We start from the raw sequence: 13,751 nt of genomic DNA, 5'->3' as shown, positions 1-13,751 counted from the left end.
TTGTTGAGGAAAATGTATTTTAGCTGCTCAAACCTCGAGATATTGCTTGGCCTTAGAGACTTGAACCACTTGCATGCGTTTCATGTTAAGGTTCAGGGTAAATAAGTGCAGGTGCAGCAACGATCCATCTTGAGAGTTGTCACCATCCACTCGTAGTTATCAATGTGGTTATCTGGGTCTATAGTAACGTCGTACTTTGGCATGTTTGGTATCATCACTGTGTGCGGGATCTCATATTGCAGCAATTCATCGCTGAAATTGGAGCTTGCGCTTCGCATGGGGTTATCCATGTACGAGTATGACATACCGCCATAGGACATGTGAGGCGACATCTGGTAGGCTCTCGCATACATCTGGTTATGCATGGCTGCCGATGAAATGTACGGTTGATACTGTTGTAGGTTTGGTGACAATCCAAAATTTTGGATTGCGTATTACCCTGCTGAGGGAGCCATATATGGGCTTGCTTCGATGTATTGTTGCGTGTACGGATTAAACGGTTGAGCTGCCGCCATGAGGGGGTTGAATTCAGATGCTACTAAGAACTGAACGACTGATCCATAGGAATTGGATCCCAAATTGGTCGAGGTCTGCACGCTTGTGGCTTGCGGTTGAGACAGTGTAGGGATTGAAATTTGGGTATGTTGTACAAACAGGTTGAAGATCGGTGGTTGTTGCACGAATAGTGGCACATGAGGCACGCATGTCATGGTGGCGTGTGGGTAGACCATCGGGGGATATTTTGGTTGCGGTTGAATAGTGTGAGGGATCCAGGTTCCAATGCCTGGAGTGTGTGGGATGGATTGTTGCTGCGTTACAAGGATCTTTTTTTGTTGTGTTGCGATACTTTGTGGAGTTGTGGTTATGATTGCTACTTGCAGAGCTGGGTTAGCTGTTGGGTGCCATAGACTAGCAATGTAAGTTGCCGCCATTTCAACTGTAGAGGTAGATGGAGTCTGTGAGACTAGTGTGCGGTTTGAAGCACGTTCTTCCTGAATGGAAGTTTTCCCTCCATATAATGGCTATGTTGGACACAAATATTGTGATATGTTGGAGATGGCTGGATTGAGATTTTTGATGGGTTCTATGCAGGCTCCTTCTCCTGGTATTCTAGTGAAAAATAGAAAGAAGATTGTTAGTCGACGTCCGGGAGGAATTCCTAGGACAAAGCTCCGACAATCAAGTTAGAATGAGGTCTGAGAGAAGTAAGAGTAAGTCATAGGAAAAAGAGTTTTCATCCCCTATTTCATGAGAAAAAGGATCCTTTTATACTTCTTTGAGAGGTGTGTGCCTCTCAACTGATTCTGTTGAGCATTCCCTCGTGAGGTGCGTCATGGCAGACCGATATTGGAGGATCCTCCGTCATGTCTTTTTTCCTCATCTCCTCATTGGCTAGAGGGGAATATTTTGATATTATGATGATTGTGGCTATAATTAGATCCGCAAGTGGATCTCTCTGATTGGTCCCATATTTGTCGGGGTGTTATTCCTTGGAGAAGAGGTTAAGGCACGGTTATGCACCTTAACCGCCATGCCAGTGACTTCCTCATGGAACTTTCACCAAAACCTGGAGGTGAAACGAACATCACGGTCCGAGACTACAGATACTGGCACATTGTGTCTAACCACTACTTCCTGCACATAAATATCTGCTAATTTCATGTCGGAGATACTCTCAGAGATCGAAATAAAATGAGCACTCTTGGTCAACCTGTCCACAATAACTGTTGAATCATGAAAGTGACCCTCTTGAACTAAGCTACCGTAACCATCTCTCTACCGCAACCACATCAGCACCCGAAGTCAGCTACCGTAGTCATTAGCTAGATTACTTTGTTTTTCTTTTATGTAATACACTCTATTATCCTGTATGCCTTACATGGCTGCTTATAGATATTAGAATAGTGTCTAAAGCTGCAACTATATTAGGCAAGTATTTGACCCGGTTGTGCATGGTGCTTTTGGGTTGCCTTCACCATAGTAACTTGATAGGATGATTTATTACGAGAGAATAAATATTATTAATATGTTATGAGAATAATATAAAGAATAATAATATTGTTATTTGATTAATATAAGTCATAAATTAATTGGTATTAATTTGGTGACTTAAAGAGATTAATTAAATAAGAGGGTATAAACTGTAAATTGTTTGATAGTTAAACTTTAGACTGTAAATCCTTATTAGATAAAGGATGGACGAATTCTAGAAGCTAAGGATAGCTTAAAATCATCCATTTCTTATCTAAGGAAAGGATATGGATTGCTTTAAGAGAAGATTATCCAACTAGGGTTTAAGTTGTAACCCTAAAGGAGTCTACAAGTATAAATAGACCCTATGGCAAAGGGAAATCGGCACCTCATTGAAAAGTAGAGAACCCTTGGCCGAATTCCCTTCCCTCTCCTCTCTCTCTAATCATCCTCCTTGTTATTTGGTGTTTGTAAGCCATTAGAGGAGTGAAAATTGTGACTCTAGAGCTCCAAGACAACAAGATCAAACAAAGAGATTCAAAGGTATGTTTCTAGATCTGATTTTGTATTGTTCTTATACCTAATTAGTCATTAGAAGTCTTGGATTCAAAGCATGTTTAATTAGAAAGCGTAGATCCAAGCATTAGGGTTTTGCACGCACACATAGGAAAGTTCTTATGGCTAAAACCCATCAGTGGTATCAGAGCCTAGCTTGGTTTCTACTAAATTGTTGCTTGTTTGTTTGAAACTTAACTGCAAAATTCGATTTTTGTGTTTTTGAGTCATGGACTCGGCGAGTCCCATAGTGGACTCGGCGAGTTGGTCTGACTCGGCAAGTCCCTTGGTGCACTCGGCGAGTCCAAGCGTCAGGAATGGCCAGATTCGGGATTTCTTTATGATTATCTTATGGAAACATACCTTAATCACATTAGATCAACCCTAATCCGATTTTTTTGATGTATATGACTATAATCTTGATCTAATTAAAGATATTTATCAACTAATAAAATATTTAATTTCCTTATATGATAATTAATTAATTATTTTGATTAATTTGGTAATTATCTTGCATGAAATCTTGAATAAATCAAATGAAGATAATTAGGGAATTAATTGTTAATTAAAATTATTTGTTATTTGATCCTCCATGTTTTAAATGTTTAAAACTTGTCCTCAAGTTTTGAAATTTATATTTTGTGATTAAAAGTTTTAATTTAGACAATTTAAATTTCAAACCCTAGATTTAAAAAGGTTTAAAATACAACCCTATATTAATATAATATTACAAGAATAATATATATATATATATATATATATATATATATATGTATATATATATATATACATATATATATATATATATATATATATATATATATATATATATATATATATATATATATGACTAAAAATGCTAGTCTTACCATTAGTAGGCCTCATTCACGAAGCCGATCTATAAGGTGGTTATAAGGTTGCGTCCTATAAAATGGCGCTTAATTGGTGTACACTCACACCCACCGCTTGCTTGATCGGTGGAGGGTCGTTAGCCGAACGGGTAGGATAGGGCAACCTCATCCTCTCATTAAAAGTATAATAAGAAATATAAAGTAACTACATATTTTTTAAAATTTCCCAATCTTAGTTACTTTAGGAAAAGTGAATTGATGTAATCCCATGAAATTACACTTTGGACCCTTGCTAAGAAGTTAGTGGAGCGTCTGTGGTTTACCGGCACACTAATTGGTTCTAAGCAAAGGTGGCAAAGGGTGTCACACCCCAAAACCGATAACGGCGGAATACGTTTCGGGGTGGAGGACGTCATGTACAGTATCATCACAATTGCATAATAGAAAAAACAAGAAACATACAACCATTTCATTTACATAGTGAAATTAATTACAAGAGTGTTTCGTATTGTTCATCAAACACCAAAATTAAATCAAAAATAAGAGATGGATCTTGTATGCTCCACCTTCTCCAAAATGTTGCACCTGTACCTGTCTATCTTTGACCTGAGGATACAAGTTATTTTGAAAACGAATATCAGCATAAAGCTAGTGAGTTCATAAGACTTTAGTGTGAGTTTTTATATAAAAAGGATTAGAACCAATAGTATGAAAAATGTGCAATTTACATTCATAAGCAGTAGAAAACCTAGAAAATCCTATATTTTCCAAAAAATACACTGTAGTGAAAATCCATGAAAAGGTATGCAATCTTCATTTCTGAAAACAGTTTATTGTAAAAGTATATTAGCAAATCTCCAAATAGTAAATGTGATAGAATAGGTTAAGCCTGTAATCAGTGATAGAGGTGCAAGCTTCGTTTAGTGATAGATACTTACTTACTTCGGGATGTAGTTTAGCATTTAGTGTAGTATTTTAGTGTAGTTATAGTGTATTCCTTGTATATTACTAATAGTGAGGATAATAGAGGATCCCATGACCTTCCCAGTCATGCACAGTATAGTGAAGTAATGGCATCCCTGGGCCTGCACGGCGCGGACTGAAATTAACAGTCGGGATGTAATAGCGTCTACCCCGTATAGATCTATACATGTAGTGTCGTCTTCCTGTCGGAAAACTCTGGGCGTAGTGGGTAGCGAATAGAGTATCTCGTAGTGGGTTAGTGTATTATTGTTTGTTTAGTGTTTTCTCTTTTGTTATAGTGTAGTAATCTTTTAGTATTGATCATAGTATATTCTCTTACTAGTGTATTGTCTGGTAATAGTGAGTATTATAGTGTAGAGCGTAGTGACTTTAGCGAGTAGTAGCAGTAGCAACATTAACTATACCTATTATAGTTAACTTAGTGTGGATGGTTCTTGTCATGTTAGTGACTTTAGTATCTAGTGAAAGGAGAAATATTTGTGTCCCATACTAATATACAAGTTTTATAACTAAGAAATCAACGACAGTCGGACGGATAACTACTACCCTAAGCCCACAATCAAACAAGAACAGGAAATAAGGCGAGATATCGGTCCTAAGTCCTCCAAGTCTTACTTATATAAATGTATCAGTGTGGTTAGATTTTATAAGTAAATTGATTTAATAAAAGTATTTTCCAAAAGAACATTTAAAATCTTGCTTGCTTGTCCAAAATAGTTTTGAAAACGTATAAATCTGTTTATAAGGCATAGTGATAAATCACATGTGATTTGAACTAAGGATAGTGAATCACATGTGATTAATTCTCGTAACGTGGAAAATCGTTCTGTAAAACTTTCCATAAACATATATAAGCAACTTGTATCTCCCCCCTAAAACATATAAAACATTTGAAAGGTTCATTAAAGGGGTATGAACTCGGGTGAATCGGGTAAATCGGGTGAATCGGGTAAATCGGGTAAAAGTGTCTGTTGAGCGTTTGGTATCGAATAATGACTTGAGCACCTTTTTAAGACCCTAGTGTCATATGTAATATGTATTTTACAAGAAGTTAATCATCTTATGCTTTTCATTAAAGTATTTGAGCATTCTAGCATCGTTTCAGGGTTTTAGGGCGTAGAAGGGGTTCCCGGGAGTGGTACAAGGCCAAGAGAGATTTACGGGAGGGTCCATGAGCTCAATCCCTTGGAGTTTACGGCCCAAACGCCACTCCTTGGGAGTTTACGGCCGTAAGCCCCTAGGCTTGGCCGTAAACTCATGTGGTCCTCCAAAATGCAAGTTTAAGGCATTATTTCACTTCCCTAATTTAATAGCAAGTGTCTTGAACTAATATGGAGGGTTTAAACTCTCATTTTGTGACATCTTGGGGAGTTTACGGCCAAGACTTGTGCTTGGGCTGTAAAATCCATTTAATCCCTCAAAATGGATGTTTAAATGGTACAACACACTTCCCTTCACCTTAGATAAATTCTAGAAGGCCTTAAATGGAGTTTTCGGACATTTTGGCATAAAAGTTGGGGAGTTTACGGCCCAAGTATAGCCTTGGCTGTAAACTCTTCTTTTGGCCTCTAAATGAGATGTTTAATGGTACAACACACTTCCTAGGGCCTTACCTAATTTCCTTACATGCCCTAGATAAGTTTTTGGGACTTGTTTGACATAAAATTTGGGTGTTTACGGCCCAAGCTTAGACTTGGCCGTAAACTCCTCTTTTTTTCCTCAAATGGTGTTGTTTAATGGACTTAAACATTTCCTAGTGTCAAGACTAAATTACTACATGCCCTAGATGAGTTTTTGGGACTTTTAACAAGGGTTTTTGGGTGTTTACGGCCTAAGCATAAGCTTGGGCAGTAAACTCCTTTTTAGGCTTCAAACTCTTTTCTTTTAATGTCCAAACTCTCCTAGGTATATCCCTTAATTAGTACATAAACTTAAAGGAAGGAAAAATGAGGCTTTTGGCAAGTTTTTAGGTGTTTACGGCCTAAGGGGCCTCTTAGGCCGTAAACTCCCTTTTGACCCTTATTTTCAATGATTTTTAGCCTCTAAATACAATGAAGTATGTTTAGAATAAGATAGGGAATGAGTCCTTACGTTTGGAAGCCGGAATTCGCGGTTTTGGAGTCGGGTTCGGGTCTAGAGAGAGAAAGTAGTGAGAGAGAGTGAAGGTGTGGTAAAAGAGCTTAAATGTAGTGCCCATTTGTTTATATATGTCTCGGGTATTGCACCCGATACACGGCTACCTGATGCTAATGTTTAACGGGGTTAAAACTTTTTACCCGGGTGAAGTGGTTGAAAAGTAATATAACTCTATTTGGCTAAACGGGCTTAACACATACAAGTTATATTTACTATGATTATATCAAAGACATATAAATAACTAGATATTTGTTTATTGACGACTCCAAATATTACAGAAAATAACATATAGCGACGCATTCCGTTAGTGAAGATAGGATTTGTAACAGCAATAGATTTGGGGTTGTCACATCATCCCCCCGTTAGGGGAATTTCATCCCGAAATTTAGAATTCATACAGATAAGAATTACAATACTACTAAGCGAAGAGATGGGGATATTTGAGTTTCATTTGGTCTTCGCGCTCCCAAGTAAATTCGGGTCCTCGCTTAGCATTCCACCGAACTTTCACAATTGGGATGCGGCTTTGTTTCGTTCGTTTTACTTCCCGATCCATAATCTCCGCAGGCTCTTCCACGAAGTTGAGGCTCTCATTGACCTCGATCTCGTCGAGGGGGATCATGAGAGTCTCGTCAGACAGACATTTCTTCAAGTTTGAGACGTGGAAGGTATGATGTATGTTACTTAGCTCGTGGGGTAAGTTGAGTTTATAAGCTACGGAGCCGATTCTGGCAAGAATCTCGAAAGGCCCTATGTACCTTGGGTTCAGCTTTCCACGCTTTCCAAAGCGTATCGTGCCCTTCCAGGGCGAGACTTTTAACAGGACTCGGTCTCCCACCTGGAATTCCAAGGGTTTTCTTCGTTTGTCGGCGTAGCTTTTTTGTCGATCCCTAGCGGCTTTTAGTTGTTCACGTATCTGTACAATCTTCTCGGTCGTCTCTCGAATGATCTCCGGACCAGTGAGGGCGCTGTCAGGAACTCGTCCTTTAGCTAACTGAGTGTCACCCACCTCAACCCAGCACAGAGGGGATCTACACTTTCGGTCGTAGAGGGCTTCGAATGGAGCTGCCTTGATGCTCGTATGATAACTATTATTGTAGGAAAACTCCACAAGAGGCAAGTGTGTATCCCACGACTTCCCGAAGTCAATCACACAAGCTCGCATCATATCTTCTAAGGTTTGGATCGTCCTCTCACTTTGTCCGTCGGTTTGCGGATGGTAGGCTGTACTTATGTCTAGCCTTGTCCCTAGTGCCTTTTGCAATGATTGCCAAAACCTAGAGGTGAATCTACTATCTCTGTCCGAGATAATAGATATAGGGACGCCATGCAGTCATACTATTTCTTTTATGTATGTTCTCGTGAGCCTCTCCATCTTGTCCGTCTCCTTGATGGGTAAGAAGTGTGCGGACTTGGTCAACCTGTCAACGATGACCCAAATGGTATCTAATCCACCCGCTGTCTTGGGCAGTTTGGTGATAAAGTCCATTGCGATCCACTCCCACTTCCATTCCGGTATTTTAGGTTGTTGGAGGAGTCCTGATGGCTTTTGATATTCGACTTTGACCTTCGCGCAAGTAAGGCACTTACTCACAAAGGTAGCGATCTCCGCTTTCATGTTCGGCCACCAGTATAGCTTTTTGAGATCCAGATACATCTTATCTGAACCCGGGTGGATGGAGTAACGAGTGTTGTGTGCTTCCCTCATAACCAAGTCTCTGAAAACTCCATGGCGTGGAGTCCAGATTCGGTCCATGAAGTAGTAGGCTTCGTCACCCTTAACCTCCAGATTTTTATCCATTCCGCGCAGGGATTCTCCTGTCACGTTCTCGGGCTTTAAGGCTTCCAGTTGAGCCTCTTTGATCTATGTGGATAGATGTGAATGGATAGTCATTGTCAATGACTTGGTCCTTCGACCAGAATATTCCTTTCTACTCAGGGCGTCGGCAACTACGTTGGCTTTCCCCTGATGATATCTAATTTCACAGTCGTAATCGTTAAGTAGCTCGACCCATCGACGCTGTCTCAAGTTGAGTTCTTTTTGGTTCAGTATATGTTGGAGGCTTTTATGATCAGTGTACACCACGCTCTTCGTCCCATACAAGTAGTGTCTCCAGATTTTTAGTGCGAAGACGACCGCTCCTAACTCGAGGTTGTGAGTAGTGTAGTTCACTTCATGGTTCTTTAGCTGTCTCGAGGCATAGGCGATAACCTTGCCTCGTTGCATCAAGAAACAACCGAGCCCCTGATTGGATGAATCACAGTATACAACGAAATATTCTGTCCCTTCGGGAAGGGATAATACTGGTGCGGTGCATAGGGCTCGCTTCAGGGTCTGAAATGCCTTCTCTTGTTTCTCTTCCCAGTCGAATGATACACCCTTCTGGGTTAACATAGTGAGAGGCTTCGCAATTCGAGAGAAATTTTGGATGAATCTGCGGTAGTAGCCAGCGAGGCCTAGAAATTGACGAATTTCTGTAGGCGTCTTCGGTGCTGACCAGTTCTCAATAGCTTTAATTTTGGAGGGATCCACGTAGATTCCGTCTTCACTGACCACGTGCCCTAAGAATTCAACTCTTCGGATCCAAAACTCGCACTTAGAGAACTTCGCATATAACTTCTCGGATCGTAGCGTTTCCAGGACTCGTCGTAAATGATCTTCGTGCTCTTCCTCGCTCCGAGAGTAGACGAGTATATCGTCAATAAAGACGATGACGAACTGATCTAGATATGGACGACACACCCTATTCATCAAGTCCATGAATACTGCGGGGGCGTTAGTCAATCCAAAGGGCATTACTATGAACTCAAAATGCCCGTAGCGGGTTCGGAAGGCTGACTTCGGAACATCTTCCTCAAGGACCCGTAACTGATGATACCCGGATCTAAGATCAATTTTGGAGAAGTAACTTGCTCCTTGGAGTTGGTCGAATAGATCGTCGATACGAGGGAGAGGATAGCGATTTTTGACTGTGAGTTTATTGAGTTCCCTATAATCGATGCACATCCGAAACGATCCATCCTTTTTCTTCACGAACAAGACCGGAGCTCCCCAAGGTGAGAAGCTCGGTCTTATAAAGCCCTTGCTGAGCAGTTCGTTGAGTTGACCAGATAGTTCTTGCATTTCGGCGGGTGCTAGACGGTAGGGCGACTTAGCTACGGGGGTAGCTCCTAAGCCTAGGTCGATTCTGAATTCAACCTGTCGTTTGGGAGGTAGGCCTGGAAGATCCACCGGGAAGGCATCAGGGAAATCACATACTACGGGAATGTCTTTTGGATCTTTCAATTTCTGGTTAGTGTCGACAACGTGAGCAAGAAAGGCGCGATCTTCCTTGCGCAAGTATTTCTGAGCCTGGATACTGGAGATGATACGAAGGCTCGTACTTGGCTTATCTTCGTATATCATTAGGGTTTCGCGATTCGGAAGGTTTAGGAGAATGGCTTTGTCGGAGCATAGGATATCCACGTAGTGAAGACTTAACCAATCCATACCAACAATGACATCGAAATTTTTTATTGAGACTGGTATAAGATCGATTGAAAAGGGGTGATCATCTAACGTGAGAGTACAACCTATATAGATTTCGTTAGAGCTTTTAGTCTTCCCATTAGCCATTTCTACGACGAATGTTTCGCTTAGTGGTTGAGGGGTTTGTTTGAGTAAGTGTTTAAAGTTTTGATTTATGAAGCTTCTTTCTGCACCACTATCGAATAAGACACATGCATAAGAGTTGTTGAGACGAAACGTACCCGTGACCACCGTGGGATCAGCTACTGCTTCATTGTGTCCGATAGCGAGTAGCCTTCCAGTTCCCCCAGTATTGGTAGCCTTCGGACAGTTCTTCTTAAAATGACCCGCTTCCCCGCAGCCATAACAAGTTGGGGTCACTCCCGTACCAGGAACCTGCGTGATAGGATTGGGAGGGGCCTTGCAAAATCAGATAGTATGGCCCTTTCGACCGCAGTTGGAACACTGCAATTCACGGTAGGGGCCGTTGTCGTTGAAAGGGCACTTGGGACACTTGGGCAAGTTTCCACTGTAAGCTTTCGGCGGGGCTGGAGCAGCTGGAGTGGTAGCAGCACGGACCGCCACGATCTGTTGGTCCTTACAGGCGGTTTGAGCTTTCTTGCCTTTCTTCTTATCCCACCGTTTCCTTTTTCTGTCAGCTGAATCGGGTGGTGCAGTGGTTGTTGTGGTTGTTGTTGCTGGAGTGGAGGAGATTTCGTGGTTGATCAGACTCTCGGCCAATTCCTTGGCGCTGTCAAAAGTGGTAGGGCATGAGGCCTGAACATTTCCTCGTTACGGGGGCACTAAACCCCAGATGTATCATTCAATCTTATTGCTTTCAGAGGGGATCATGTTGGTGTTGGGTTTTGAGCAATCTAACACTTCCTAAGTGTGCATGCAACCCTAATAAACCTTGGATCTATGTTTGTCTAAATACATGCAAAATAATAATTTTCCAAGGTTTATAACCTATCTAACATGGCATGGGGAACATTTCAACATAAAAGAGTTAGAAGAGATTACATACCTTTTGTTGTGTTGGGTTCTTAGGAGTTTGAGGGCCAAGCACCAATAGTGTGAATGCCTCAAATGGAATCACAAACACCACAAACTCTTGGAAAACTTTGAGAGAGTATACACACTCTTGTATTTTCGGCCACACACATGCACACACACACTAGAACACTAGCTTTCTCTTAGGCTATCTTAGGCCTCTTTCATGCTCCATAAGCATGCTTATATAGTATGCATGGTTAGGGTGAAACCCTAATAACCCATGTCTTTTCCTATTCCAAGGATCCATGGGTTAAAAGCTCCATGGATCATCCATGGACTTCCACATAAGCCTAGCCCATTAACAAATGAGTATTAGCCCACACTATATAAAACAAATAGCCCATAATTTAATTAGTATTCCTTTTAATCTCTAAATTAATCCATAATTAATTTAAGACTAAAACTAATTAAATAACGTAACTTCATATTAATATATTATAACTCATAATATATTAATAAACATATGTGTATAACTCTCATAAAATTATCCATAATAGTTTGGATGAGATGCAACCCAAATGGACCATGCCGGTCGGGTCAAGTATATACCAAATAAGTTATGGACTTAGACACCTTATCCAACAGACTCCCACTTGGATAAGTCTAATAACTATATTTGCCTATAACTTCAGGAACCAACCAACAATCGTAGCTCTCGAAAACTCCCTCGAACAATGAAGACTCTGTCGAACTATGAAGCGCCATTTTAGATAAGTGATCACATAATCCTCTGTTCTCATGATATCAGCCGGACAAACACATGGAACTATGTCTTGCTTATTGTCTAGCAGTTGTTTCTCGATTATCCGATTTGTTTGACGAAGAACTTCACTGAACACATCGGTTTAGTTCTGACCAGGCCTGGTATATGGGTCAACACAAAATCATCGAGGGGCCCGGATATCGCTTCTATTTCTAGAAGGAACAGATAAACTTCGACTGATATGCTTGTTCTACTACTTATTGAATTGTACACAAAGGCACGTTTTATAACATCAAGTTACTGATGCGTTTACGTGCAATCAATGCACAACCAACTCATAGGTAACAACTCATATCTCTAGGTTTAAAGATTTATATGATATTATCGTCTCACGATCACTCGAGATAAATTCCATGAAGTGATACAAGTGAGCGTGGGTTTATACCAATACTCATAACTTATGAGTACTCATGAATGTTGCAGCAACCATTGCCATGCCTAAACACCTTTAAGGCATCTACAAACCCAATTCATGACAATCTTGATTCATACCTACTTCCGACGTATGATCGATTGTGGAGGTTTGAACAAATTAATTATTCTGGAAGTCAAAACATGCAAAACTGAAACAATAGTAAATAATTGACAATGATAGTAACACTTTACTCATAAATAAATCACAAATTTTATTCATCATCAAACGTCGATTACATTTTACAAGTTTCAGGAAAACTATCTAATCTGTAAAACTAATATCGTCCCTCAGCCCGATGCGTCTCGCATGCTGAAAATGCTTAACCCTCGTCAGTCCCTTCGTAAGGGGATCTGCAGGATTCTCATCTGACGATATCCTCCTTGTCACAAGGAGTCCTTCTTCAATCTTGTGCCTTATGAAGTGATATTTTCTGTCAATGTGTCGGGATCTGCCATGATCTCTTGGTTCCTTGGCTAAGATAACCGCAGCATTGTTGTCACAGAAAATCTCTATAGGTTCCTTAATAGCTGGTACAACTCCAAGGTCTCCGATGAAGTTCTTTAGCCATATCGCCTCCTTCGCTGCTTCACTCGCTGCTATATACTCTGATTCACAAGTCGAATCAGCCACCGTCTCCTGCTTGGAACTCTTCCAAGAAATTGCCCCTCCATTTAAGGTAAAGATCCAGCCCGACTGAGAGCGGAAATTATCCCTATCAGTCTGAAAACCAGCATCACTATACCCTAATATTCTCAAGTCATCACTGCCACCAAGGGTAAGGACCCAATCCTTAGTCCTCCGCAGGTACTTGAGAATGTTCTTTATCGCGGTCCAATGAGCCTTGCCAGGGTTCCCCTGATACCTGCTGACCATGCTCAAAGCAAATGCCACATCAGGACGGGTACAAGTCATAGCATACATGATCGAGCCAACTGCGGAAGCATATGGTAATTGGCTCATCTCAGCTATCTCAGCCTCTGTACTCGGACTCTGAGTCTTACTCAGTTTGGTATTGCTTTGGATCGGTAAATCTCCTTTCTTGGAATTCTCCATGTTGAACCTTTTCAACACCTTATCCAAGTAGATACTCTGACTAAGTCCAATTAGTCTTCTACTCCTTTCTCTTAATATCCTTATCCCTAGGATATAGGTAGCCTCCCCTAGGTCCTTCATAGCAAAGCACTTCCCAAGCCAGGACTTAACCTCCTGCAAGGTTGGGATGTCATTTCCTATGAGTAGTATGTCATCCACATACAGTACCAAGAAGCTAACTATACTCCCACTAGCTCTGACATACACGCAAGACTCATCTTCGCTTCTCAAGAAGCCAAACTCTTTTACCTTCTCATCAAAACAAAGATTCCAGCTACGAGATGCTTGTTTTAATCCATAAATGGATTTCTTAAGCTTGCATACTCTATTAGGGTACTCTGCATTGACAAAACCCTCTGGCTGATTCATGTACACATCCTCAGCCAACTTTCCATTAAGGAAAGCGGTTTTGACATCCAT

Source organism: Lactuca sativa, chromosome 1 (genome assembly GCF_002870075.4).
Source record: "Lactuca sativa cultivar Salinas chromosome 1, Lsat_Salinas_v11, whole genome shotgun sequence".
In the NCBI taxonomy this organism is placed as follows: domain Eukaryota; kingdom Viridiplantae; phylum Streptophyta; class Magnoliopsida; order Asterales; family Asteraceae; genus Lactuca; species Lactuca sativa.
Note: the sequence above shows the minus strand (reverse complement) of the source record.